Source organism: Leopardus geoffroyi, chromosome C3 (assembly GCF_018350155.1).
Source record: "Leopardus geoffroyi isolate Oge1 chromosome C3, O.geoffroyi_Oge1_pat1.0, whole genome shotgun sequence".
Lineage (NCBI taxonomy): Eukaryota > Metazoa > Chordata > Mammalia > Carnivora > Felidae > Leopardus > Leopardus geoffroyi.
In genome coordinates, this window is record NC_059338.1 from 87,682,350 (window position 1) to 87,707,078 (window position 24,729).

The following is a 24,729-nucleotide window of genomic DNA, read 5'->3' on the forward strand; positions in this document are numbered from 1 at the left end:
TTTTTTTTAAAAGAAATAAAATGACCATGACTTTGATTAACTGAAATTCTCCTTACTATGTGGATGAGGCCCCACAACAACTCTGCAGGGCTGTTGTAATGAACCTCAATTTATGGAAGAAAAACCCAGGCCAGGGAGGCTAAGTGCCTTGCCCAAGGTCGCACGGTGAGTTCATGGTAGGGCTGGGATTTGAACACGTGCTCTTGGCACAAGACACAGCCTCCCCCCGTTAAGCAGAGTTCCAAGGGTGGGGTAGGATCCTGGAGGACAGAGAAAGGGAAGGGTGACTCCAATCAGAGGAACGTGCTCCCAGGCAGAGGAGAGAGCAGGAGCAAGGAAATATCTGAGGAATGGACAGGACTGAGGTCAAAGGGCAGGGCAACAGGGCGGAAGCTGGGAAGAGGCTGGCAAGTCAGGTTAGGCAGAGACTGTGGAGGGCCTTGAATGTCACACTAAGGAGCTGCAATTTCATTCCACTGGCGAATCATGGAAGCAGCAGGGTCTTAGAGAGAAGTTTGTGGGGTGGTGGGGTAGGGATGGCAGGACGAGAAGGCACGTCAATGAAGGTAAGAGCCCCCAAGCCAAGCAGATGAACAATAATCTTGACTACCCCCAAATTAAACAGTGAGGGCCCGGGCTGCCAGAGATACTCCTCCCTCTATCCTTACATTTGCTGTCTAAGCAGATGTTGAGGGCCCTTCCCTTTTCATCTTGAACCTCCTCCCATTCAGTTTGCACTCGCCTCCCAAGGATAGCTGGATGATTCGGGTTTAAATGTGGTAAAACTGATTCTCCCTTGATCGTCTTCCCAACAGCAATGGCAGCTAGCATTCACCGCAGTCCTCGCACATTCCAGGTGTTCAGTGGCTCGCTTGTCAAAAACCCTCTGCAGACACTGAAGCTCAGAGAGGTTAAGGAGCTTGGCCGAGGTCACACAGCCTGGAGCAGCAGAGCTGGGCTGCAAGCTTTATGGGGACCTTGCTAAAATACAGAATTCGGATTTGGAAAGTCTGGGGTGGAAGTGAGGTTCTGCATTTCTAACCGGGCCCCAGGGGAGGAGAACGCACAGGTGGGCCACACGTGGAGCCTCCCCAAGGAAGCAAGTCCCCACTGCCATCCTCTCTCTCCCCGCCTCCTTTCCAGAGATGGGGTGGTAGCATTTCCCGACCTCTCCCTACAAGTGGCCTGCGGCCCTCAGGGGAACTAAAAACGGGTCAAACCAGCAGACCAGCCCCTGGAATCGCTTTGCAAGGCGGCTGACACATAGCCTGGCTGTCAGATGAGAGAAATGTCCAGGCCGTTGAGTTCCAGAGGAAGGCACGTGGGGGAGGGGAGAGTCAGAGCCTGTGGCTGGGTGGGGGGTGGGGGGGGGGGAGTCTCCAGCCCAAGGAGGGTCAGAGGTCAGAGCAAGTCAAGGAGCCCGGGCCCCTCAGGCCTCCCAGGCAGGCTTTGCGTCGCGCCTAGGCGGGGAGCACATGGGCCGCTCCTAAGGAATCGAACCTTTGGGCTTTGGCGAGGATGCCACTTCTCATTTCGGGGCTTTTCACTGGGGCTGTCAGAGGAAATAACAGGGCTGTCTCTGGGCTTTCAAAGGAAGCATCCTGCCAAGACATCAAAGCCAAAAAAGATGCTTTTAGCTCTGCCAGGTCTTCTGACAGAGCTGTTAACAGATATCACCTCGGCTCATCAGGGTAGACCTCGTGTGCGTGTGCGCGCGCGTGTGATTGTTCCTTTATGTTCTCAAGTCACAACATCCCCCCACCCCTCCGCTGCCCAGGGAGAAGGAATCCTGAAGGGTAGGCGCGTTGTGGCGGTGGCGGCTGGCGGGTGGAGTGGAGGAAGGAATTGGACGCAGGGGTCTTGGGTTTTGCTCTGCACTCCTGGCTGCCCAGCTCGCTCGTCTGCTTCCTTCCTTGCCTCCATCTTTCTCATCTGTTAAATGGGAATCGCTTTTGAAACGTCACTCAGGAGACCTTGAGTTAATTCCTGGAGTTTTACGGATTTCTCTCTAGCCTACTGAAATCTAATGTGGGGGAAAGCCTACGATGTGGCTCCCAAACCGTCAGGTACCCCCTGGGGTGCTTTGTAGAAAATGCCCTTCCTGCGCCCCCATGCAGACTTTAAAACCCGACAACCGAACGCAGGCCCAGGAGTCTTTACTTTTAACCAGCAGCCATGGTGACTGACGGGCAGCCAGGTTTGGTGGCCTCGGCAGGAACACGTCACTCGGCTTCTCCTGCTGCAGAAGTGGCTAGGGGGAGACCAGTTCTGTGCCATGAAGACTGGAGAGGTTTCTTGCTGCATTCTGTGCTGGACTAGAGTGGAACCGCATGTCCCCAAGGGCGATGACAGTTTGGAGGACAATGCAGATGTGGGGGAAGAACCGTAGGAGGAGAAAGGAACACAGCATGCCGGATGCCTGCTAACGCAGTATAGGACACCTGTAGACACCACAGGTCCAGAGCAGCGCAACTGGTGGCTGGGGGAGGTGAACTTTAAGACGCTATTTCTTGGGGCGCCTGGGTGGCTCAGTCGGTTAAGTGACCGACTTCAGCTCAGGTCACGATCTCACGGTCTGTGGGTTTGAGCCCCACGTCGGGCTCTGTGCCGACAGCTCGGAGCCTGGAGCTGCTTCAGATTCTGTGTCTCTCTCTCCCTCTCTGCCCCTCCCCTGCTCTCATGCTCTCTCTCTTTCAAAAACAAATAAACATTAAAAAAAAAAAGATGCTACTTCTCATGTTTTTATGGCTCCGTTACTCAGCCAGACAATTTTTTTTTTTTTTTTAAAGAAAAGGCGTTTGCTGATCTGGTTAAGCATGGACAGGATGGTGTGAGCAGATACTGTTTATAGGCATAATCTGTATTATCCCTACAACACCAGCACACGGCTATGATCTCCATCTCACAGATGAGGAAATGGAGGCTCAGAGAGGTTAAATGGCTTGCTGAAGCGGGTATAGCCCAGACAATCCTGGCCCTACACCCACTGCTTGGTCCCCGGAACACACAGTTGTTAATCGTGAACAATTCCATTTCCTGACACTGAGTTTATAAATTAGATTTCTCACAAATTCTGAGTGGCTTTCTCCCTCTGGGAGTGTTCGAAGGAGTACGATTTTAATTGAATTGTAATGTCTTTTTCCACTTGTTACTCGGAGATGCTCTCTTCTGAGGTAGGAAAAAGCCTGCATGGCCTCCCGTAGCCAAAAACGTTTCAGGGGATGAAATGATGAAATGAAGTCTGTGGCTGGGGCACGTGGCCCACCCCCATCAGCGCCACCGTGCACTTAGGCAACACAGGGCTCCGAGAGGAGGCTGGTGTCTTGCTAGCCGTGAGGAAAAGCGGCGACCTGAGACAAGGCAGTAAGGACTCAGGCAAAGAAGGCCAGCTATGCCTGGGACGGAAGACTCGTTCCGGGCCCATGTGAGCCCAGACCCCAGAATTAACTCATTGACTCAGAAACAACGAATTCCACAGCTCCTTTGCCAGGTGAGACCTTAGCCTCATGGCTGTCTTTCCCCCCATCGGTCCTCACCGTTAGTGCCTACCTGGTTGGTGGAGACGGACCCAGGCTGGAGCCAGCTCTCCCCCGGTTTGAATCCCGGCTCTGCCGCTTACTGATGGGAGAAGTCTCTCCTTGTCGGGCCATAGCCCGAATGCCCACCTCACACACCCCAAACCCACGTGCAGCCTGGACTGCTCCAAATGCAACAGACTCATTTTCAAGGGCCAGCCTCAGTTTCCACATTTAGAAAATGGCGGGGGGCGGGGGGCAGATTCTCCAGCGGCAGGATCGGGCTGAATGAGAACCTTTACCGCTGGCCTGGTCTGGTTCCCCAAACAGGTGACTTTAGTTAGCTGGTATTAGCAGTGAAGTGAGGGTAAGCTGTGCCATTCATCCTGCACCCGCACCCCCTGCTCAGTCTGCCCTCGGGTCACCTGACCTCATTCTCCAAGTCCCCCTTCTCAGCTGCCAACCCCCAGGGAAGGTGACCCAGCTCATCTGAATCTTGCTGCTCCGAGATTTTCTTTCTCATGTTTTGTTCGTGCCCATAGAAATTTCTATGGCAACTGTGCCAATATTTTTAATCTTCCTAACTTTGCCTGTCTATTTTAAAGATTTTGCCTTCCATCTTGTTGAGAAGATCAAGGTCACGAGACAAAGGTCACCTTCTTCCCCATCTCCACACTCGTCTCTTTCTCTCCAGCTCAGAGGCGGTAGTGGGTCTCCCCATTACCAGGCTAACCCCTCCACCTGGCCTGCGGGCCCCGATGCTCCTCAGGGACTCTAGCCCAGCACTCATCGGTGCTCTCAACTCCCCTCCTTTCCCTGGATCCCCTTCCCTCCAGGAACACCTCCAATTTCCATTTTCCTAAAAAAATAAAGCAAAACAACAGTAAAAAGCAACACCCAATTTCCCAAAGCCGCTCAATTCGGCCGCGGTCTACACATTATCGCACGAACTCTCACTTTCTATGGTGGAGGTGGGGCGCTCAGGCCCCCAGTGAAGGAGAGACTGCTCCTGTCACTTGTCTCCGTGTGAGCCTGGACAACTTATGTCAGGCTTCTGAAGCCTTGGCCTTTCTGTCTGTAATTCGGGCATGACGGTACCCACGTCAAAGGGTTGCCAAGAGCATCCAGTGAACGCCCTGGCCCCTAGGTTTGGCTCTGGGCCCCCGACATGGTATGAGCGCTGAGCTTGTAATCCATGTTATTGAGACTGTGCAACCATCAAAGCTCTCGAAGTTTGGGATGACTGTTGCTCACCTCTTCCAGTCCCGTACCGTTCGCCCCTCACCTCTGCGTGCTCTGCCCTCCCTGCTCTGCTGACGCTTTTCTCTCCAACTGCCAAATCTGTCCCCCCATCCCCGACTCTGTGGGGCAAACTGCCTTCCTCCAATTCCTCCATCCCAAAGCTCTACACGCGTCCTGGTGGACAGCCAGCTACCAAACAGCCCGCCCAGCCTGGCTCCTCTCTATAGGGCCCCAGACCTTCTGCTCCGACTGCTGGCTGACAGTGAGGCCAGCCTGTGTGGACAAAGGCTGGACAGGCCATTGTCCAATGAAACCGGATTTTTTTTTTTTTTAATTTTTTTTTCAACGTTTATTTATTTTTGGGACAGAGAGAGACAGAGCATGAACGGGGGAGGGGCAGAGAGAGAGGGAGACACAGAATCGGAAACAGGCTCCAGGCTCTGAGCCATCAGCCCAGAGCCCGACGCGGGGCTCGAACTCACGGACCGCGAGATCGTGACCTGGCTGAAGTCGGACGCTTAACCGACTGTGCCACCCAGGCGCCCCCGGATTTTTTTTTTTTTAACAAGGCCAAGATGATTCATGAAAACCAAGGAAAATAATAAATAAATTAAAATACCAGAGGATCCGGGGCGCCTGGGTGGCTCAGTCGGTTAAGTGGCCAACTTCGGCTCAGGTCATGATCTCGCGGTGAGTTCGAGCCCCGAGTCGGGCTCTGTGCTGACAGCTCAGAGCCTGGAGCCTGTTTCAGATTCTGTGTCTCCCTCTCTCTCTGACCCTCCCCTGTTCATGCTCTGTCTCAAAAATAAATAACCGTTAAAAAAATTTTTTTTTAAATACCAGAGGATCCATCCCTGCTCAGTTGGAAAACAGATTCTACTCAGTCACCCCTCCTGGAAGGTGTAGCTGATGGGGAAATTTGGCAGAGGCCGAGCTGGATGGCCTCAGAGTCTCCTCCAAGTGTGTCTTTGCCTCTGTGACCATCGCAGGGAGTCTCACGGACACCCCAAATTGAACCCTTCTAGAACCAAGCTGATCCCTTCCCTCCCAAACGTGGTCTTTCTGTAATGCTCCTCGTTCCAAATAAAAGTCCCATAATCTTGTCCGTTATTCAGGCTGGGAACCCGGATTCTCCTTCCCCTGTCCTCCCCCTGCCCCCTAGTTTATTACACCGGGTCTTCCTGCCTCTGCTGCTTTTACCATGCCTCCCAGGCCCTCATGCCTCTGTGCGAGGTCAGGTTCTCCTCTCGCCCTCCCTGAGCAGCTGCAAACACTCCCTCCATCCTGGCCTGGCCTCTGAGCTTCACGTGCCAGCGGCCTTTCCCGCCTCCTCTGGCCATGGCAGTTCATTCTTTGCCGAGAAAGGACCCACTCTTGGTCCATGTGGGCCCTCCGGCAGTGGGCGTGGGACTTAGTTCTGACCGCTCAGAACCCCACGTCCTCCAGCAACGGCGAGTCATTACAGAACGGGCTCATGGCCCGAGCAAAGCAGTCCGAACCAGTGGGGTTCCCTCTGGGGCTTCTTCCGGAACCACTGGGAGACATGTGCTCCTTTCTGGTGGAGTTACCGAGCCGACCGGATGCGAGCACACGGTTTGCACCACTGCCAGCGGCCTTCTTGCCACACGAGGGGGAACAAACCTGAGAGTTGAGCCGAATGCTGGGCTGAGAGATGCAGACAGTGAGTCCTGAAAACATCCCACTGAATGCCGCTCTGCCCGAATCCAACATACTTATGTCAGTTTGATGGGCTTTCTGTCACCTGGAATTGAAAACATCTCGAGAGACACAGTTTCAGGCCAACCTCCTCCCTGCCACCATTTCTTCCTAAAACAGCAATTCTCAGCCTTTTCCTGCCATGACAGACATGCTAGGTGACATGGCCATTTGCAACATTCTCTCGTTCTTGTTGTGATGGCCATTATTCCACACCATCCCTTCCCACTTAAGGAAGATGCGCAGGATGTGAGCGGGAGTGCCATTCATATAGGGTCACTTTTGCGTCCCTGCTAATCAAGAAAAGACAGTCATTCACAAACTTTACTACTTTACTTCTGAAGCAATACTTCTTGATAATACATACCTCACAACTGATGCCATGACTGAACATCATGTTTCTAAACACAGATCTGACCACATCATCCTTGCCTTGAAAGCCTCGCTAGGGGTAGAGGGAGCTGGTTGTGAGACATGCTTTTCACCACCCGGTTCCCTTTGGATACCCCCTTCCCATCCTCGAAACTTCCTGGTATTTTAAAAGGGAAATACGGCAGAGGACCTATTTTTTTCACAACAGAAACATGGGCCTTGGAAAAGAGAACGCAACTTATATATTTGTTGATTCATTCATTCATTCACTCACTCGTTCATTCACTCCGTCCCTCATGTCTGCTATATCCCAGTCACCGCTTTCGATACTAAGGAAAGGGGCGCCTGGGTGGCTCAGTCAGTTAACTGTCTGACTTCGGCTCAGGTCATGGTCTTGTGGTTCGTGGGTTCGAGCTCCACATTGGGCTCTGTGCTGACAGCTCAAAGCCTGGAGCCTGCTTCAGATGCTGTGTCTCCCTCTCTCTCTGCCCCTCTCCTGCTTGCGCTCTGTCTCTCTCTCTCTCTCAAAAATAAATAAACATTAAAAAAAATTTTAGATACTAAGGAAATAAGACAAAAGATTCCTGCTCTCAAGGCATCTATGATCAAGGAGGGGAAGACAGAAAACAAATGGAAAACAACGTCTAGATAGTGCTGAGTGATTTGGACAGAGTTTTGAAAAATGATGTGATGGTGACTGAACAGCCCTGGCAGAGAGATAATCAGGGGATGCCTCCTCAAGGAGCTGAGTTCTGGGCCTAGAACTCTATCGAGAACGAGCTGCCTTGACGTGATTGTGTGTTATCAGTGACCACAGAGGGGCAGACTCACTGACTGCTGACGACATTCGATGTTTGCCGCAAAGTAATTTTCAAATTGTTCAGTTGTTATTTAAAAATTCTGTTCTCCCCAACGGTACTTTCTTGAAAGGCTTTAAAAAGCTTCATCGAGAAATACAACTTTTCACTTACTAACATGAAAACAAAACTCTTCAATAGTTTTATAATGGAAGAAAGTTCTTCTTTTCCTTACTTAAGACAATTGAGGAATAGTTGAATCTGAGATAAGTGGAGAGCTCCAAACAGCTCCAAAAAAATTTTGGAGGGGGGGGGGTGCCATCTGTGAGTCTAGATAAAATATTAGAAAAAATTTTAATCTCCAGGTGTTCTTTTTAAAAAGTGGATTAAAAAAACAAAACTATAGCATACAGTTTTTTTTTTTTTTCTGAAATAGTTTTTTTCAAGTAGTTAAAATGAAGCATTGTCTTGATGGCTTACACATAAAGACTTTGCACCCAAAAACCATACACTGCTTTCTCTTTTTTTAAAAAAAGATTTTAATGTTTATTTATTTTTTGAGTGAGTGAGTGAGAGAGAGAGAGAGAGAGAGCGAGCAAGGCAGGGAGGGGCAGAGAGAGAGAGAGGAGAGAGGAATCCCAAGCAGGCTCCGTGTGTCAGAGCACAGCGTAACATGGGGCTTGAACTCATGAACTGTGAGATCATGATCTGAGCCAAAACCAAGAGTGGGATGCTCAACTGACTGAGCCCCCACAGGGGCCCCCATATTCTGCTTTCTTCGTGAAAGAAGCCAAAGGCTAAGAACCAGAATCGAGAAGGTCCACTGGGCATCAAAGTTGGAAGGTTCTCAGAGGTGACCTAAGTCTATCCGTTAGGTAAAGTCAACCAGGAGATGTGGGCACAGACAGAAGGCAAGCATGGCGAGAAGACACAGAATCCTATCCTTCACTATCATGGTAAGACCTCAGTGGCCCATCTTCCCGGGCAGGGAGGTGAAGTATCTCAAAGGCAGTTGTGTTGGGGTGATGGGTTCTGCTGGGTGGCTGTCTGTCCTCAGTATCATGGTGACGTCAAGGAGTTTTGAGCCGAGAAGCCAGTTAAGTAGAGTGAATAAGTTCACTAGCTCTGGGTTTGAAGTGAGGCCCCACCTAACTCTTACCAGTTGTATGACATTGGCAATATATTTCACCTCTCCTAGGTTTGGTCTCTTTGTCTGTAACTATGGAGCTAATGCCTACCTCGTAGGATTGTGAGGATGTCATAAATGGTGTAATGCTTGTAAAGATCCCATCATAATCACAGGTACCTGTAAACGCTCAACAAATGGTAGCAATGTTGATGATGAAGTAAGGGACGCCCCTCTATGATGTATTATTAACCAGTAATTATTATGGTAGAGAGCATACGTCAAAGGCAAGGTTAATCGGATCCCCCGGAGGGGCTCAAGCGAGCTCAGATGCAAGCCAGGATGATTGGGAAACTGTCTTTGTGTCTGCCTGGGTTTCGTATCACAAATCTATCACACTGTACCATCTCTACTCCCTCTCTTTCTCTGAGCAATAATCTTGTAAAAAAACCCCACAAAAACCAGCAACAAGATTAAGACACATGTTGAAGCAAAGTGGCTTCGTTATTTCTGTAGTTAATTCCTGGTGCTATCATCCTCTCCAAGGCAAAGCATCCTTTTTCTGGGTAGAAAGAATCATAACAGCCGCCACCAGACACAGGCACACACCCACACACCCACACACCCACACACCCACACACCCACAAACATGGCAAACCAGGGCTGGGAGCAGAGTGATGGGTTTCTGAAAGCAGGGGGAAAAAATCTCGCTGAGACAGAGAAAAAGGAATCGATTCTGGTTTTACGCATCACATTACATAAATAAATAAGGTGGCATGAGAAGTGTAAGATGGGCCTGCTCTGATTTACAATCCATCAAATTCTGCTATCAAAACATTTAGAGAGGCTGTGAGACCACAGGCATTCATCATATCGACAATTCCCGGTGTAACCTTTTCATTTCCCTCCTCGTGGGTGATGCGTGCTCACTCCATCTTCCTGGAGCCTGGAGAGGAGTGAGGTTTCTCTTTTCCCCAGGCACGCGTAGATCAGGGCAACACAGGGCTTTTTAGCAGTCGCTTATATTCTCCTGTCAGATCCCTCTCTCCATTCTGTCCCCCAATCTGCCTGCAGCCCCCAGCTCATCCTGTGCATCCCCCAAACCACAGCTCTCTCTTGAACCTTTCATCTCTACCTTGAAGGGACTTCCCTTGATCTCAAAGCCTTGGATAAAGACTGAAGGTTTACTCTTGCTCTCTGATAGTACGTGCTCCACAAAGCCATTCATCCACGCCACTCAAATCCTGGACGAAAATCACATGGGTTTAAACTGCATCCAGGGGCCACGGTTCTGCTTCTCTCTGCACAGGACTCAGGGTGTAGGAGGTTGAACAATGGCCCCAAAGATACGCAGGTCCCAACTCCTGGAACCTGTGAATGGGACCCTATACGGCAAAAGGGACTGGGATGATGGGATTCGGTTAAAGACCTTGAGATGGAGAGACTATCCCGGGTTACCCAGGTGGGCCTCAATATAACCTTACAAGGGAAGGGCCAGAGGGAGACTTGACTACAGATGAGAAGATGATGTGAGGGCAGAAATGGAGATGGTCAGACGTGCCTTGAAGGTGGACATGGGAGCCATGAGCCAAGGAATGCGGGCGGCCACTAGAAGTTGGGGAAGAAAGGAGTGGTTCTCTGGAACCCCCAGGGGAAGCTGGCCCTGCCCACATCTTGGCTTTAGCTCGAGGAATCTGACTTTTGACTTCTGACCTCCAGAACCGTATGGGCATTTGTGCTGTTTGGGGCTACTCAGTCTGTTCCGACAGGCCCAGGACATGAATACAGGGCCAGGGGAGCCAGGGCTGCGGCCCATGACCTTCCTTTCACCCCACGCCACTTCTCTGGTGAACCCCTTCCTGCTTCCAGGCTGGAGAGAGCTGGGCTGCTGTCTCTTTGGAACAAGCTGGAAACCCTGCTGGACTCAGATCCACAAGGCCAGCGCTTGCTGCCTCCCCTCTCCATAAAGTTGCCACAGCTAGGATGATTACCTCTGCTAGAACATTCCAGAATGACAGTCTTCAGAGGGACACGTGTGAGCACGCACATTCACGCAGTGGCATGGCTGCTCACCCTACCCCCAAGTCGGGTTCATCTGCCTGTCTCATGCAGTCACCCCCTGCCTGGTCTTCACCTTCCCACTCACGGCCCCTCCTCCAAACCATTAATCCTCCAGAAAGATCTTTTAAAATCATAAACCACATTAGCGTAAGTATCCTGATGCTCAGGCTACACCCGCGAGGGTTTACCTCAGAATCTTGGGTGGGGATCTAGGCATCAGCATGTTTGACAGTTCCCCAGTGATGCCGACAGAACTGCTGGAGGTCTCCCATGCCATGGTGAGCAAGACGGGGCACACCCCTGTGTTTAGAACACCTGCTCTGTGAGGTGAAGACCTCACCTTGAGCCTGTCAGAGCTGAACTGTCTTTTTTTTTTAAAGTTTATTTATTTTTTAGAAAGCATTAACAGGGGAGGGGGAGAGAGAGAGAGAGAGAGAGAGAGAGAAAATCCCAAGCAGGCCCTGGGCACGGGGCTCGATCCCACAAACCGTGAGATCTTGACCTGACCTGAAATCAAGAGTCTGACGCTCAACCGACTGAGCCATCCAGGTGCCCCTGAGCTGAACTGTCTTTAAGGTGACCTCACACACATGTTCCTTCTCGCTTCCCAGGGCTGTGGTGACAATCGGATGAGGTGATGGGGACAAGGTGTCTTCTCTGCTTCCCCGTCCCTGCCTCTCTCCCCTCCTTCCTTTCCCATCCTTGTCCCCAACCCTCTCCCCTTTCCTTTCTTCCTGCTTTTTTTTTTTGAAGTTTATTTATTTTGAGAGGGAGAGACAGTGTGCATGAGTGGGGAAGAGGGAGAGAGGGAGAGAGAGAATCCCAAGCAGGCTCCATGCTTGGTGTGGGAGCCTGATGTGGGCCTCCATCTCATGACCACGAGATCGTGACTCCCCTTTCCTCCTGCTTTTAAAGGTCATCTAAGGAGTAAATGTCCTGGAGTAGGTCACTAAGCGGAGGCAGGCTCCTCAATGGGCCGAAGGCTAACGGAGAGAGAGGCACGGGTCCCACAGCATGGACTTGAGTTTCTCCCACACAGCCAGCAGCTACAGCTCCTGCACAAATCCTCTGGGCTCCCGGGGTGCAGGGTCCCTTGCACAGCTGGGCCCTGTCACAGACGAACTCAGTGAAACCCAGCATTCCTGGACAATTACGGATCACAGACTACAAACCTGAACCTGAGCTTGTCTAGCTCCGCTCATTTTACAAGTGAGGAAACTGAGGCGTAGAGAAGTGTCATGGTCTGTGCAAAAGACCACGTGGCCTCTGGCAGCCCAGTGGCAAGGTGTGCCCTACCTGGACCTGGAACAGCCCCCTGACCGGGGAGGGTTCCCATGATAACACCAAGGACCAGCTTTGCACTGAAGGGCGAAGGTTCTGGTGGACCTTGCTGATGGGATGTCTTGGTGGATGGACCAAGGGCGGGGGCTGTGGGAGGGCTGACTGCCCACTCCGTCTTCCAACGCATGGGCCTGGCAGTGTTCCCAGTCTCCCCACTGCCAACGTATTTGAGACGCAGAAGGTACGCAGGAAGATTGGAATGTCCTTTTTGGGATCGCCTTTATCTTGGGGGCAAAATTCTTACCAAGTGAGTCCAGTATGGGAGGACTCTAGAAAATTATGATTGATTTCTTTCTTTCTTCTTTCTTCCTTCCTTTCTCCCTTTCTTTCCTTTTCTTTCTTTTCTTTTTACAATTTAAACTTGGGAAAGAACATGTAGGGGTTGCCCACTCTTCCAGAATTCCTCTTTCACTTTTTCTAAGCAATTGTGCCCACTGCTGCTCTCTGGTAGAAAATCACTGGTCTGCTCGTTCCTTTTTGCCAACGATCCTCACCATCTCCTCCACACCGACAGTAATAATGGTCATGGCGCGATGGTAATAAGCACCCCTCAGGTCTGGACTGTGCACCACAATCCGGCACGACTTTTACGGACGTCATCCCGTAGGAGCTCCTATGCCCAAGGAGGCAGGCAGAGCAGGAAATAGTACAGCCTCTATTTCCCCATGAGGCCACTGAGTCTGAGAAGAGGTTTTCCTCTGTGATCCGATCCAGAGCCTTCCATATGCCAGCTCTCTGCTGTTGTACAAACAGGAGACACAGCGCTGGGCCTGCCTGCTGAACTGAAGGAAGAGCCCAAGCTGGATTCTTCTTTTGCCTCTGTGGTTCCTCGTTTTAAGCCGATGCAACATTAGTTCATCACAACCAACCGCATGGCATCTGCAGCTTCCTAGATAGTTCGACCTCTACCAGCAACTACTTGCTCTACAGATGACAGTGAGAAGTGGGTATACAAGTGTGTTATGGGGGCAGAAGGACAGGAAACAAAAAAATACTTGGTGAATTTCTCTTCAGATATGAGGGGCCTGTTATTGTGATTTTGTCCTTTTCAAGAGGAATTTCTGGAAACTGACGGGTTTTGTTTTTTTTTTAATTTGTTTTAGTGTTTATTTTTGAGAGAGAGAGACACACACACAGAGTGCGAGTGGAGGAGGGGTGGAGAGAGACAGGGAGACACAGAATCCGAAGCAGGCTCCAGGCTGTGAGCTATCGGCACAGAGCCTGATGTGGGGCTTGAACTCACAAACCACGAGATCACGACCTGAGCCAAAGTCGGACGCTCAACCGACTGAACCACCCAGGCGCCCCATGCAAATGACGGTTTTAATGTGCCAATGCGCTATGACCCAGGGTACAGGAGCTTAGTCAAAATATAAAGTAACAGATGCTGATGATATGAAGATGCAAAATCACACAAATAAGAAATGGGGTCACTTCCTGGATGACTGAATGGGCCACAAGGTGGGGGCATCAAGCTCTCTGTCACCTGGGGCTGGCAAACACAAAGTCACCTTGGATGCTCCCTCTTGTGCCATTCTTCATATGTGTGCCCAGGGCATGGTACATTAGCACATGAGTTTGTCCCTCTCCCTCAATCTGAATCCAAGCTCTATCACTTGTTTGTAATATTCTAGATGGCTCCATACTCAAGCTATCATCACACCTTGTCTGGGTTACTGAAATGGAATAACTTTCCTTCCTTCCATCATCTTGTGCCTTGCTGCCTGCTGCTGGGTACATCTCCCTCCATCTCTGATTTCAGTAATGGCCAGCTGTGGCTCCCGATTATCTGCTGAATGTCATCTGACGAGCTTTTGGGGTCTCCCACGACACAATTCCAAGGCTCTTACCAAAACTCACACACTCTTTTCCCTGAACCTTCTTCTGCTCTGGCAGACTCTTTGCATCCTCCACCCCCCGACCCCCCACCAAATATTTTTAAATGACTTGTCAGCCAGGCCACCAGTCCAGGCACTGGAGAATGAACTAACAGTCCAATTTCCCCTGATAAGCCAATATTCTCAGAAGCAAGGCTGTCTAGCACTTAATAACCCGTTAGTTTGTAGTTCCTTTATTCACTTGACAGATACGTGAGTACTCACTAAGTGCCAGGTTCTGTCCTGGAGACTGGAAGTAAGAGGATGGGGGGCAAGCTAAGCTTACAGCTGTCCCCTGGAGTTTAAGTCTAGTAGAGGAGAAAGAAAATTACAGAAGAAATGATAATGCAAGAATGCCAGGCACAATCGAAGGGACAGTATGGGGTGCCAGGGGAGAGAGGAGAGAAAGCTGGGAGAGTTGAGGGGGGAGCCTCACTAGACTTTGTCCCGAGGGTAATGGAAAGACACTGAATGGGGAGGGGGAGAAGTCAGGGATGCACGGTAGGAACTGCTGTGCATTTTAGAAGGCACCAGGTTAAATCCCTCTATGTCTGGCACTTCCTTCCACAGTCTACCTTCAGCTCTCTTTCTGCATCCCTAGGAGTCTGATTCTACTGCAATGCGACTTCGATCAGCCAATGCACTGAGCTTACGCTCTCCACCCATCTCATTGTGTCACTATGTCACTATGTCCCAGGCACTGCACTAGGTTGTAAGCCTACAAAAGCAAACAAAAATAACACAACCCCCAAGGCAGGCTGAATAATGGCTCTCTGAAAGAAATCCAGGTCTTAATCCCTGGAATCTGTGAATGTTACCTTACATGGCGAAAAGGATTGTGCAGATGTGATTAAGTTAAGGATTTTGAGATGAGGAGATAATCCTGGATTATCTGGATAGGACTTAAATGCAATCCTAAGTGTCTTTATAAGAGGGAGGGGGTGGGAGATGTGAGTTGGAAGAGAGGAAGGCCATGTGACAGAAGGAAGCAGAGGGAAGCAGAGTCAGAGAGAAGAATCTGGCTTTGAAGATGGAGGAAGGGGCCACAAGCCAAGGAATAAAAAGAACACAGCTCTAGGTGCTGGAAAAGACAAGGCAGCAGATGGTCCCCTGGAGCTTCCACAGGGAGTGCAGGCCTCTTGGGGAGTTTCCCATAACCCATGGGATGAGGAGAACACGCTGGGCCTGGTTTACAGATGCTTCTGCACAGCTGGATGCACAAACTGTCCGAAAGTGCGGCAAGGGGCCACGGAATTCTCTGGTCTTCCTGTGTTCCCCACAGCCCTCAAGCAGCTGGCTTGACAGATCGGTGGAATGACCTTTCGAAGGTTCAGTTACAGCAGTCGCAGGAAGTGGATATAATTCCCGTTCTCATGGAGTTTACCATTTAGTGCAAGACCTAGCATTTAACTAAGAAATCCTTCAAATTAACAGCTAATGACAAACTGACAGCAGCTGGACAGCCTGACTCTGTACAGGGAGATCATTCTCCCGTGCAGCAGCAGGGGAACTCTTAAATACCCCAACACTCAGGCCGCACCCCAGGCCAATTACGCCAGATTTCCTTGGGGTGGGATCCAGGCATCTGTATTTTTAAAAGGATTCCAAAGTGCAGCCTGGTTTGAGGAGCCCTGGTCTCAGGCCGGTCACCTCCCAGGAGAGCGGAGTTGGGGAGCGTGGGTATTGCTTCTGTTGGGGGACACTCCGAGATGGGGGTTATTCCTGCACCGTTTTCCTGTTAGGTGTGGTCATATTCTGGGCTGTCATCAGAAAGTCCAGTCCTTTCTCTTTGTATCCGCCCCTCCGTCCCATGTCCCTTCCCTCCACCCCCATCAGGCCTTCCTCCTGGGTCACTTGCACTGTTAGGAGGCCTTCCAATTATCTTCCACCCTCTGCCACTGGGCTTTCCCAGGGCCTTGTCCAAACTGCCCCTGTGATCTGCCTAAAAAACAGATCAAGGCACGCCTTCCTCTAAATCCTCCCTCGCTCCCTACTGCTCCCCAAATATTGTCTGAATTCCGTAGCATCGTCTTCAAAGCCCTGCTGATGTGGCCTGGCGTGTGCTCACGGCTTCCGGACCTGCCCTGCCCTCACCTATCTCCGGGCCTGGCTCATGCTGTTCTGTCTGGAATGGCCCTCTCTCCAAAATATTTCTATTGAAGGCCAACCTAGCCTGTCTTCAAAGTCTAGCTCCAATCCCTCCTCCCGGAAGAATCTCTCCGGTTTCTCTCGGTCACATGGTTTGCTCCCTCCCCTATTCTCAAATAACACAATTTGAACTTCCCCTAGGGGTCTACTAGTTACCTGTCTGGGTATGTCTTTTCCCTGGTGGGTCAAGAGCTCATTTTGGGTCAGGACCTTGTCATCTTCATTCCCCTTTCTCCCACAGTTCTGAACCCAGTTGCCACTTTCTGAACATCGATCACACTCCATTACTTCATCCTCTATCCTGCATGCTTCCTTGGTGCCTAGTGTGATTTGCGGAAGGCAGACCCACTAAGAACCTCTTTTGGTAATTATCTGATTTCAAGGGGGACAGCAAATTAGTACTCCTTGCAACAACCCTCCACGTCCTAAATTCTATCCAAATCAGTTTAACTCCCTCCACGGACTCAATTCTCAAATGCCAAGAGGTCAGGCTGAAGCCTCTGTAAGCTTTTCAGTGGGACCCCCCCCTCCCCATATTTTTCCCAATAGCAGAATGTGCTGACATAGCTTCACAGGAGAACGAGGGGCCTGTTAATAGTCCTGTATTGTCAGTAGCAAAAGTAACTGCAGCAGTAACTCTGAGACCCTCAACTCCTGGGCCACTTAGGATCAGGACCCAAGGGGTAAGGGGCATGCTGGCCCCTCTGGTCTGTCAGGGCCACTGGCTGTTCAATGACTGGCTGACTGGTTCATGTATTCCTTCCACCCTCCCTCCCTCCTTTCTTTTAATAAAATATGTACTGAGGGCCTAATATGTGCCAGCACCGCTCTGGGCAGCTGAGAACGCTGCCCTCTAGAGCTTATATTTTGGAGGCCCGGGTTATGACCCCTAGAGACAGAGAGAGGCTGGGAGTGAGATGGCCACAGCGTCAGGATTTGATCCCAGTGTGCCTCTGTTCACCACCTGTTGTGGGTTGAATTCTGTTTCTGCTAAAAATACGTTGAAGCCCTAAGTCCTGGTACATCTCAGGATGTCAGTGTATTTGGAAATAGGATCTTTACAAAAGTCAAGGGTGGGCTCTTCTTCAATATGACTGGTGTCCCAAGGGCACCTGGGTGGCTCAGTCGGTTAAGCATTCAACTGCAGCTCAGGTCATGATCTCATGGTTTGTGGGTTCGAGCCCCACGTTGGGCTCTGTGCCGACAGCTAGAGCCTGGAGCGTGCTTCGGATTCTGTGTCTTCCTCTCTCTCTGCCCCTCCCCTGCTTGCACTCTGTCTCTGTCTCTCTCTGTCTCTCTCTCTCCAAAATAAAAATGAAAAAAAAATGACTGGTGTCCCTATAAAGAGGGGAGATCTGGAGGCAGGGACAGACTCACCCAAAGGAAGACAATGTGAGGAGATACAGGGGAAAACGACCAGTGACAGGCTAAGGAACGTCTGAGGGTATCAGAAACGGGGGGACAGGTCTGGAGCAGGGCTTTCCCTAGTGCCTTCTGGAGGAACATGTCCTTGGCAACATCCTGATTCAGACTTCTGGCTTCCAGAACTGGGGGACGATAAGTTTCTGCTGTTTTAAGCCACCCAGTTTGTAGTGCTCTGTTAGTGGTAACCCTAAGAAACTAATACACCCCCCAAAGCAGAGATCTTTTCTTTCCAGGTGGCCATGGCCTACAGGACCAGCTGGTGAAGCCTGGCCTGGGTGCCCCAGTTGGGAAAATATGGACCCACTTGCATTAGGAAGAGCACAGTGACTCGAAACGGAAATGCCTCACTGTAAGCAAACCTGATGTGTGCACTAGGCATTTACACGCAAGAGAAGTTGAGGGCTGGTTGTGCTATGGATAGGAATTTGCCAGAGAGGATGCCCAGGGGACATTCACAGGGCCTATTCCAAAATTCTGGTTTGCACCCAACTCTTCAAGGAGCCAGCTCCCGTGAAAAGTGTGCTATCTGAACTCCACCTTCACCTTCGATCAGTAATGCTTATCCTGCCCTTTGGTTCTGCTCCCAGGTTCCACCATCAGCTTCTCAGACTTTCCTTCTAGGGCAAGCAGGCAGGCAGGTGTGGTGACTCTGTGACAGATTAAAAAAGGCCACAGATTGACGCTTCTCCCACTGAGAGGTGGGGCTCATGACCCAATCCATCCCTGCACCCCTGAATTAGGACTGCCCTGTGACTGCTTTGACCAATAGAATGTGGTAGAAGTGATGCCATGACAGTTCTAGACCAAGGCCTTTAAAAGGACATGCAATCTCTGCTTCCTTCCCCTGGGAGCTCTGGGCCCCTGTGTAAGCAGCCTGACTGTCCCAAGGCCACCATGCTGTGAGGAAGCCCAAGCTAACCACATGAATGAAGAGATGCTCAACTCTCCCAAGCTGTTCTAGCCCCATCACTTCAAGTCCATCCCAACTGAGGCCCCCAGGCATCACAGAGCACCGGTGAGCCCCAACTGCTACACTCTGAACTTCGCACTTACAGATTTGTGACATGTACTAGATTTCGGTTTGAAACCCCTAAGTTTTGGTGTAGTTTTTAGGCAGCAATAGTTGGGACAGAGGCAGACCCAAGATATCAACCAAGAATGTGAGAAGATGCTCTACATCCGGATTATCTAGACCAACAGGTGATGAATGAATGAGTGACACTGACAAAGGCCTGAGGTTGAGTGCGGTTCCACTCCGGATGGGCCACCTGGCTGGCTCTGCGGCCGGATGACAGACGCAAGCTGAACTGCCCCTTCTGCAGTCCCTGACAGCCCCCGGGGCAGAGAGAAAATGTGGCTAGAAGGCACGAGAACTTCTATCACACCACCCCACTACTAGTAATAGCTCTGGGCTGCCCCCCAGATGCTAGATGCTCCCTGTGTTACTGCTAAACTTCACAAGCCTTTGGAAGCAGGTGTTTTATTAATATGGAAACTGCAGCTCAGAGACGTTGGATAGGACATGCCCAAGGACCAGAGCTAGTCCACGGCAGAGCTGGGGTTCCGACTCAGGCTCCAAGGCTTGGCTTTTTGAAAGTACCCAAGGGGGTCGGAATTTGAATGACCTGGCACAGAAAATGGGGGTGGGGAGAGGGAACGGGAGTAAGGCCTTTAAAAGAAATAAACACAATGGAGTCCAGTTATTCCAAAGCACCCCCTGAAAGGCTACCATGTCATCCATTTGGCCAACATGGAAGGTTCCAGCCACCAACCTAGAAATCTCCAACAGCCTCTCAGAGTTCTGTGGGATGACGGCGTGAAAATGCTTTGCAGTTTTCTGCAGGCCTGAGAGACCGACGCTGTGTAAGCCCTAACATCTGCTGATTTTGTAAGTGGATATATTTAGTGGTGGAACACTTTTTCTTCCAGTTTCGTAACACTTAAAAAAAAAATCCTGCTTGTCCTATTTTTTTCTTTTTTCCTTTTCTTTCTTATTTTTTTTTTTTTTTTCATGAACTCGAAGTGATATTGCCATTCTTTCCATAGCAACACACTAGGATACTGACTGCACTTTGCTGGGAGAAGTCTAAGCAGGACCCAGGAGGAGGGAGATGAAAATGCTGGGTTGGGTGGTGAAGAACTTGCTAAAATTTCATCACCTAGAAGGCAGGCGGAAAAGGCCCGGAGCCATTTTGATACTAAGAGCTGCAAGCGTATCCCAGATCCTGCTCCCGTGCCCTGTGCTCAGGGGGTGTCTCCCGTACCTGGGGGGAGGGGGCAGGTCCTGGAGGCCTCTGTGTACTTGTCCCCAACAGATCCCAACTCTGACAGTTCTCTCCCCATCTGCTGTCGGCCAGGAGGCAGCTTCAATCAGGTGAAAACCGGTCTTCAACACTTTTCATTAATCTCAACTCCTCTCTTCTTTTTAAGTGAAGGTGGATCCAGACATTTGGAGAGGGGACCGGGGAATGGGGAAAAAGGAAAGCCGGCCCAAATGCCCAGCCCTGTGGTCCCCATATTCACCCACGCCACCGCCTTTCCTCCTCCCAGTGGCCCTGTGGGGTGGGCATTCTTCTTGCCATTTCCTCGGGGGAAACTCTGGATCTGAACCCAGGAATCCAGAAGGTGCCACGTCCAAGCAAGGGCTGTAAGGGCATAGAGCTGGGTGCAAGTGTTGGTGCTCTAACCTGCGGTTTGGTATCACCCGTGTGCCCACGTGGAGTTGGGTCACCTCGGCCTGGAGTCAGAAGAGCCGGCACCTCTTGTCGGGAGACAAGCAGGAAGCAGATCTATTCTGCCCTTGTTCTTTCCAACGTGACCTTGTACCTCTCATTTCTATTCTCCAAGAGGCTGCTGTGGCATGCTGGAGAGCATGGGGGATGGAGAGTGCCAGGCAGTCATTAAAAAATAATACTTTTGAAGAATATATAATGACGAGGGAACATACTCGCATGATGTTAAGTGAAACACGAAGCTACAACACACTGGATGATTCCATTTATATGACATCTGGAAAGGCAAAACTGTAGAGACAAAAACCGGGGGGGGGGGGGTGGGTTCCAGGTGCTGAGGGTTGGTGGGGGCGACTAGGAGGAGTACAAGAGAATTTTGGGGGGGGGTTGCAGACTTGTTCTATATCTTGATTTTGGTGGTGGTTATTCAACTGCATGCATTTATCAAAACTCTAAGAACTATACATTAAAAAAAGGGTGAGTTTCACTGAAGGCCAATTGGACCTTAATTTTTTTAAAAAGTAAAAAAAAAAAAAGTGCAGCTATACACAGATATGTAGAATTCCAATTTTTTGCAAAAACACAAACAGTTGTAAAAAAAAACACATATAGATGATGGTAACACTGGCTATTTATGGCATAGGGATTATTATGATTTTTTATTTTCTACTTTATATATTTTCAACAATTTCTATAATAACCCAGATTATTACCTTTAGAAGCAGAAAAGTGGTTTTACTTTGTTTTAGGAGAGAAAACGTGGCTGAAACAGTTCCAATTCCTGGAAGCTGTGTGACTTCCAGCCGGCCACAAGCCTCTGACTTTAGCCTTCTCATCTGTAAAATGGGCTAATGCTGTTCACCTCGGAGAGCTGTGACTATGATGAAACAAGATAACAGATGTAGAGCATTGGAAGAATAGCTCGACTAGTAGTTACTGTCACCCTCTCATCTCTGAGAATTTCTTTCATTTTTTTTAAATGTTTATTTATTTTTGAGAGAGAGAGAGAGAGAGAGAGAGAAACAGAGTGCAAGCGGGGGAGGGACAGACAGAGAGGGAGATACAGAATCCGAAGCAGGCTCCAGGCTCTGAGCCGTCAGCACAGAGCCCGACGCGGGGCTCGAATTCACGGATGGTGAGATCATGACCTGAGCCGAAGTCAGACGCTCAACCGACTGAGCCACCCAGGCGCCCCTCTTTCATTTCTTAATTTAGTGGTTTTCCAAGCACGGCGTCATTATACATCCATGCTACTAATAGCTTGAAGTTAGTTCCATGTGCGGATTATGAACCCAGAATGTTGCTACATCTAATGGCACAGTTGAGGACACTGACGGGGGTACTAGATGCAAACTGGTAAGGAAACAAAGAGAACTGGGTGAGGAGGTGATGAGCACACAGGGCAGTGAGGTGGTCGGGAGGGGGCTTTCCCAGCCAGGTGAGACTACTCCTGCGTCCCAAAGGACAGGAAGTAGATGTGACAAAATGAGGGGATATTCCGGATGAGAGAACAGTTTGGGCGAGGGGATGGCAAACTATGGCTCGCCTCCTGCATTTGCAAATAAAGTTTTATTGGGACGTGACAGACGTGCCCGTGCGTGCACTCACACTTCACTGCAGAATCGAGTCGTCGCAACAGAGAACTATTGGCCCACGCAGCCTAAAATATTTACTCTCTGGTCCTTTACAGAGGAGGCCGGTTGACCCTTGGTCTAGGCCAAGACTCACGGGTCTGAAAAAAGTGCAGTGTCCACGGAGGGCCAGGTAAGAAGTGGTTTGGATGTAAGAGAGGAAGCAGGGTGCAGGCAGGCAAGGAACAGAGAGGACAGGTAAGGCGCTCAGGATCAGAAGGTGGTGGAGGTGAGGAGGGAGAGGGCGCAGGGTGCTGGAGGCCAGCAAGGAAGCTTGGTTTCCGGGAAAGCGAAAGAGCATTGCTGGGTTTGCTGCCGCGACAGAGCTTCTGGGGTCTGGACCAGCTAACGCCAATCCTGGCGGGGCCTGGCGGCAACGGCCCTTCCCCTTACGACTGCAAGAGAGTCGTCAGTGGCTCCCACATCCTGTGCAGGGCTGCCAGAGCCGCCCGTGTCTGTCGGAACAGTGGAACCGGGAGGTCCGGGGACGGGGGATGTGAAGGCCAGGGCCCTCCCCGGGCTCCCGCCCAGGGGGCCGTGGTTTTTTCACAAATTCTGATGCCCTCAGCTAAGCTTGGGGGTGTCAAGAGGGAGGAGGAAGCTTCTACAAGAACAGCGGGGGCCGTCCGGGAATAAAAGACATTAGTCAGGCTCCAGCTCTATTCTCTCCACTCTCATTCATTTTAAACTCCTTGAATGAGCTCACCCCTTCAGTCTCCCATTCAGCTTCCCACTTCTTGAATCTAGCTCCCATCCTCTCTTCTCTCCATGAACGTGGCCTCGAAATAAATGATTTCTTAAGGGCTGCACCCAAGCGGCGTGCTGGGATCTACTTCTGTCCTTAGGGCCTACCGCTGTGCCGGGCCCACATCCGTGCCTGATAAAAATGATGGCCGAATGACAGAAGTGACAAAGGTAGGCAGGACACAGGGTGTGACTGGGGAACTCTTGTAATTCCTGTATCTGAGTTTTGTCATCTGTAAAGTGGGGATGGTAATGGTACCAGCATCATATGGTTGTGAGTATTAAGTAAGTTTAATGAATGACAGGCACTCAGAACACTGCCCGAGTCAAGGGAAGAGCTCAGAAGATATTAGCCATTAGTTGTGTTATTGCAATCTGGATGAGCCCAGACAAGAATGGGGGGGGGGGGAGGGGAGGGGAGGGGTTGAAAGGTAAAGGAATAGTGGATATTAGTATATTATATATTATATAATATTAGATATTAGATAGAGGAAATAGTGAATATTTCCAACGAAGGGATCCTGAAAGCCTTCAGAGTAGAGGTGTGCTCTGTGGTCCCTTAAGCGTGCTGAATGGAGAAGAATCCTAATGGTGTCACGAGAAACTATCCTGTGATTGATTAGTGATGTCTGCTTTAGACCAGGAAAGCAGAACGGTGGGGCGTATGTTTCCGCAGCCTATGTTGGTTGTTTTAAGATTCAAACATGTCAGGGCACATTTGGAATTCTGGCAGGACAGGCCTGCCAATAAGTTTTTGAATTCTAAGGCCCAAGGGTTGTTTGGGAAGCAATGTATCTTTAGGGAGTACACATACCCTGTCTCAAGAACGGTGCCTTAGTCATCAGAAGGAAATGCAGTTCTGACTGCGGCCTGGTGCCTGATCTTTGGCAGATCACCCTTTGGCCGAGATCCCAGGGATCCATGTCTGATTCCAAGAGGTGGGGACAAGAAAGAACGGACAGAGTTGTTTCAACAAAAATCTCTGTGTGAGGCAGCAGAGGCCCTGTGGTATAATGTGACACATGGGGTGTGTGTGTGGGGGGGGCAGGATTCTCCTTGTCACAGCACAGCCCTCCACGGGCTTGTGCACAGTGGGGGTGGGGGACACTGTGGTAATCTGGGCACTCTGTCAGATGCTGTGTGGCCTCATAGGGGCAAGGACAGGGGGTCCAATTCTGGCAGGGGCAGCAAGTGGTCTCACAGTGGCTCCTCAGAGTGAAGAACACCAAGACATTCCTTGAGGACTCCCAGAAATACTTAGGGGGCTGGAGATGATGGGGGCCTGGAGGGCCCATCATGGTACATGGGAACAAAGCCTTATGCATAGTGACCCAAATGTGAGCTCAGGGCTGGGAGCCCTGAGAAAGACAGGTCATAGCTGCAATGCCACATGGGGTGCATTGTAGCCCCAAGTGCACGGAGGAGGGAGTTGCTCGCTGTCTGGTGTGGGGGCAGAGCTGTGAGGAAGTTTCATAGAGGCAAGAGTCGAGGCGGGTAAGGTTGTGGGTGGGGCTCTGGAAGAGGAAGTGCACCCTGTGGACGGATAGAGATGCCTGAGCCAAAGTGCAGAGACAGGAAGGGGACACTGGCTCAGCGAAGGGCATGGATGTCGGACCGATGGAAGTCAGGGGACAAGTGGTGGGAGACAGAGCTAGAAGGGGTAGGGCCGGGGAAGGCAGGCTGCAAGGAGCATGCCCATTAGGAGCAAGAACTTTGCTTTATCCATGGTCACATTCCCAGCTCCTGGCCCAGAGGGAAGGCTCCATAAGAAACGCTTAAATGATAGGACGGATAGACGGAAGGAAGGAATTCTAGCATCTCGGGCAGGATAGCAACTCGCCTTTCTTTCATTGAGAGCAATATGGAAAGGAAAGCCCGTTTGGGCCTTTCAAGCAAAGGGAACCTGAAAAGCAAGACCTGTGAGGAAACACAGCCACCACGAAGGAAGGGTGTGTGTGTACATGCAGACATAAAGCAAAAGCGCAAGACATGTGCTGTGTTC

At 50.5% G+C, this 24,729-nt stretch overlaps 1 protein-coding gene across 5 annotated transcripts in view; it reads right to left on the minus strand.

Moving 5' to 3' along the window:
* Positions 1-24,729, minus strand: part of ZHX2 (zinc fingers and homeoboxes 2) — a 164,764-nt gene that overhangs the window by 23,606 nt on the left and 116,429 nt on the right. For 2 of the 5 annotated variants that reach the window (XM_045453788.1, XM_045453789.1), the window contains one exon: positions 1,501-1,601. The exons of the other annotated variants lie outside the window; for them this stretch is intronic. The gene's annotated coding sequence lies outside the window, so the exon portion shown is untranslated. The remainder of the gene's footprint in view (positions 1-1,500; positions 1,602-24,729) is intronic. 5 annotated transcript variants of the gene reach the window in all.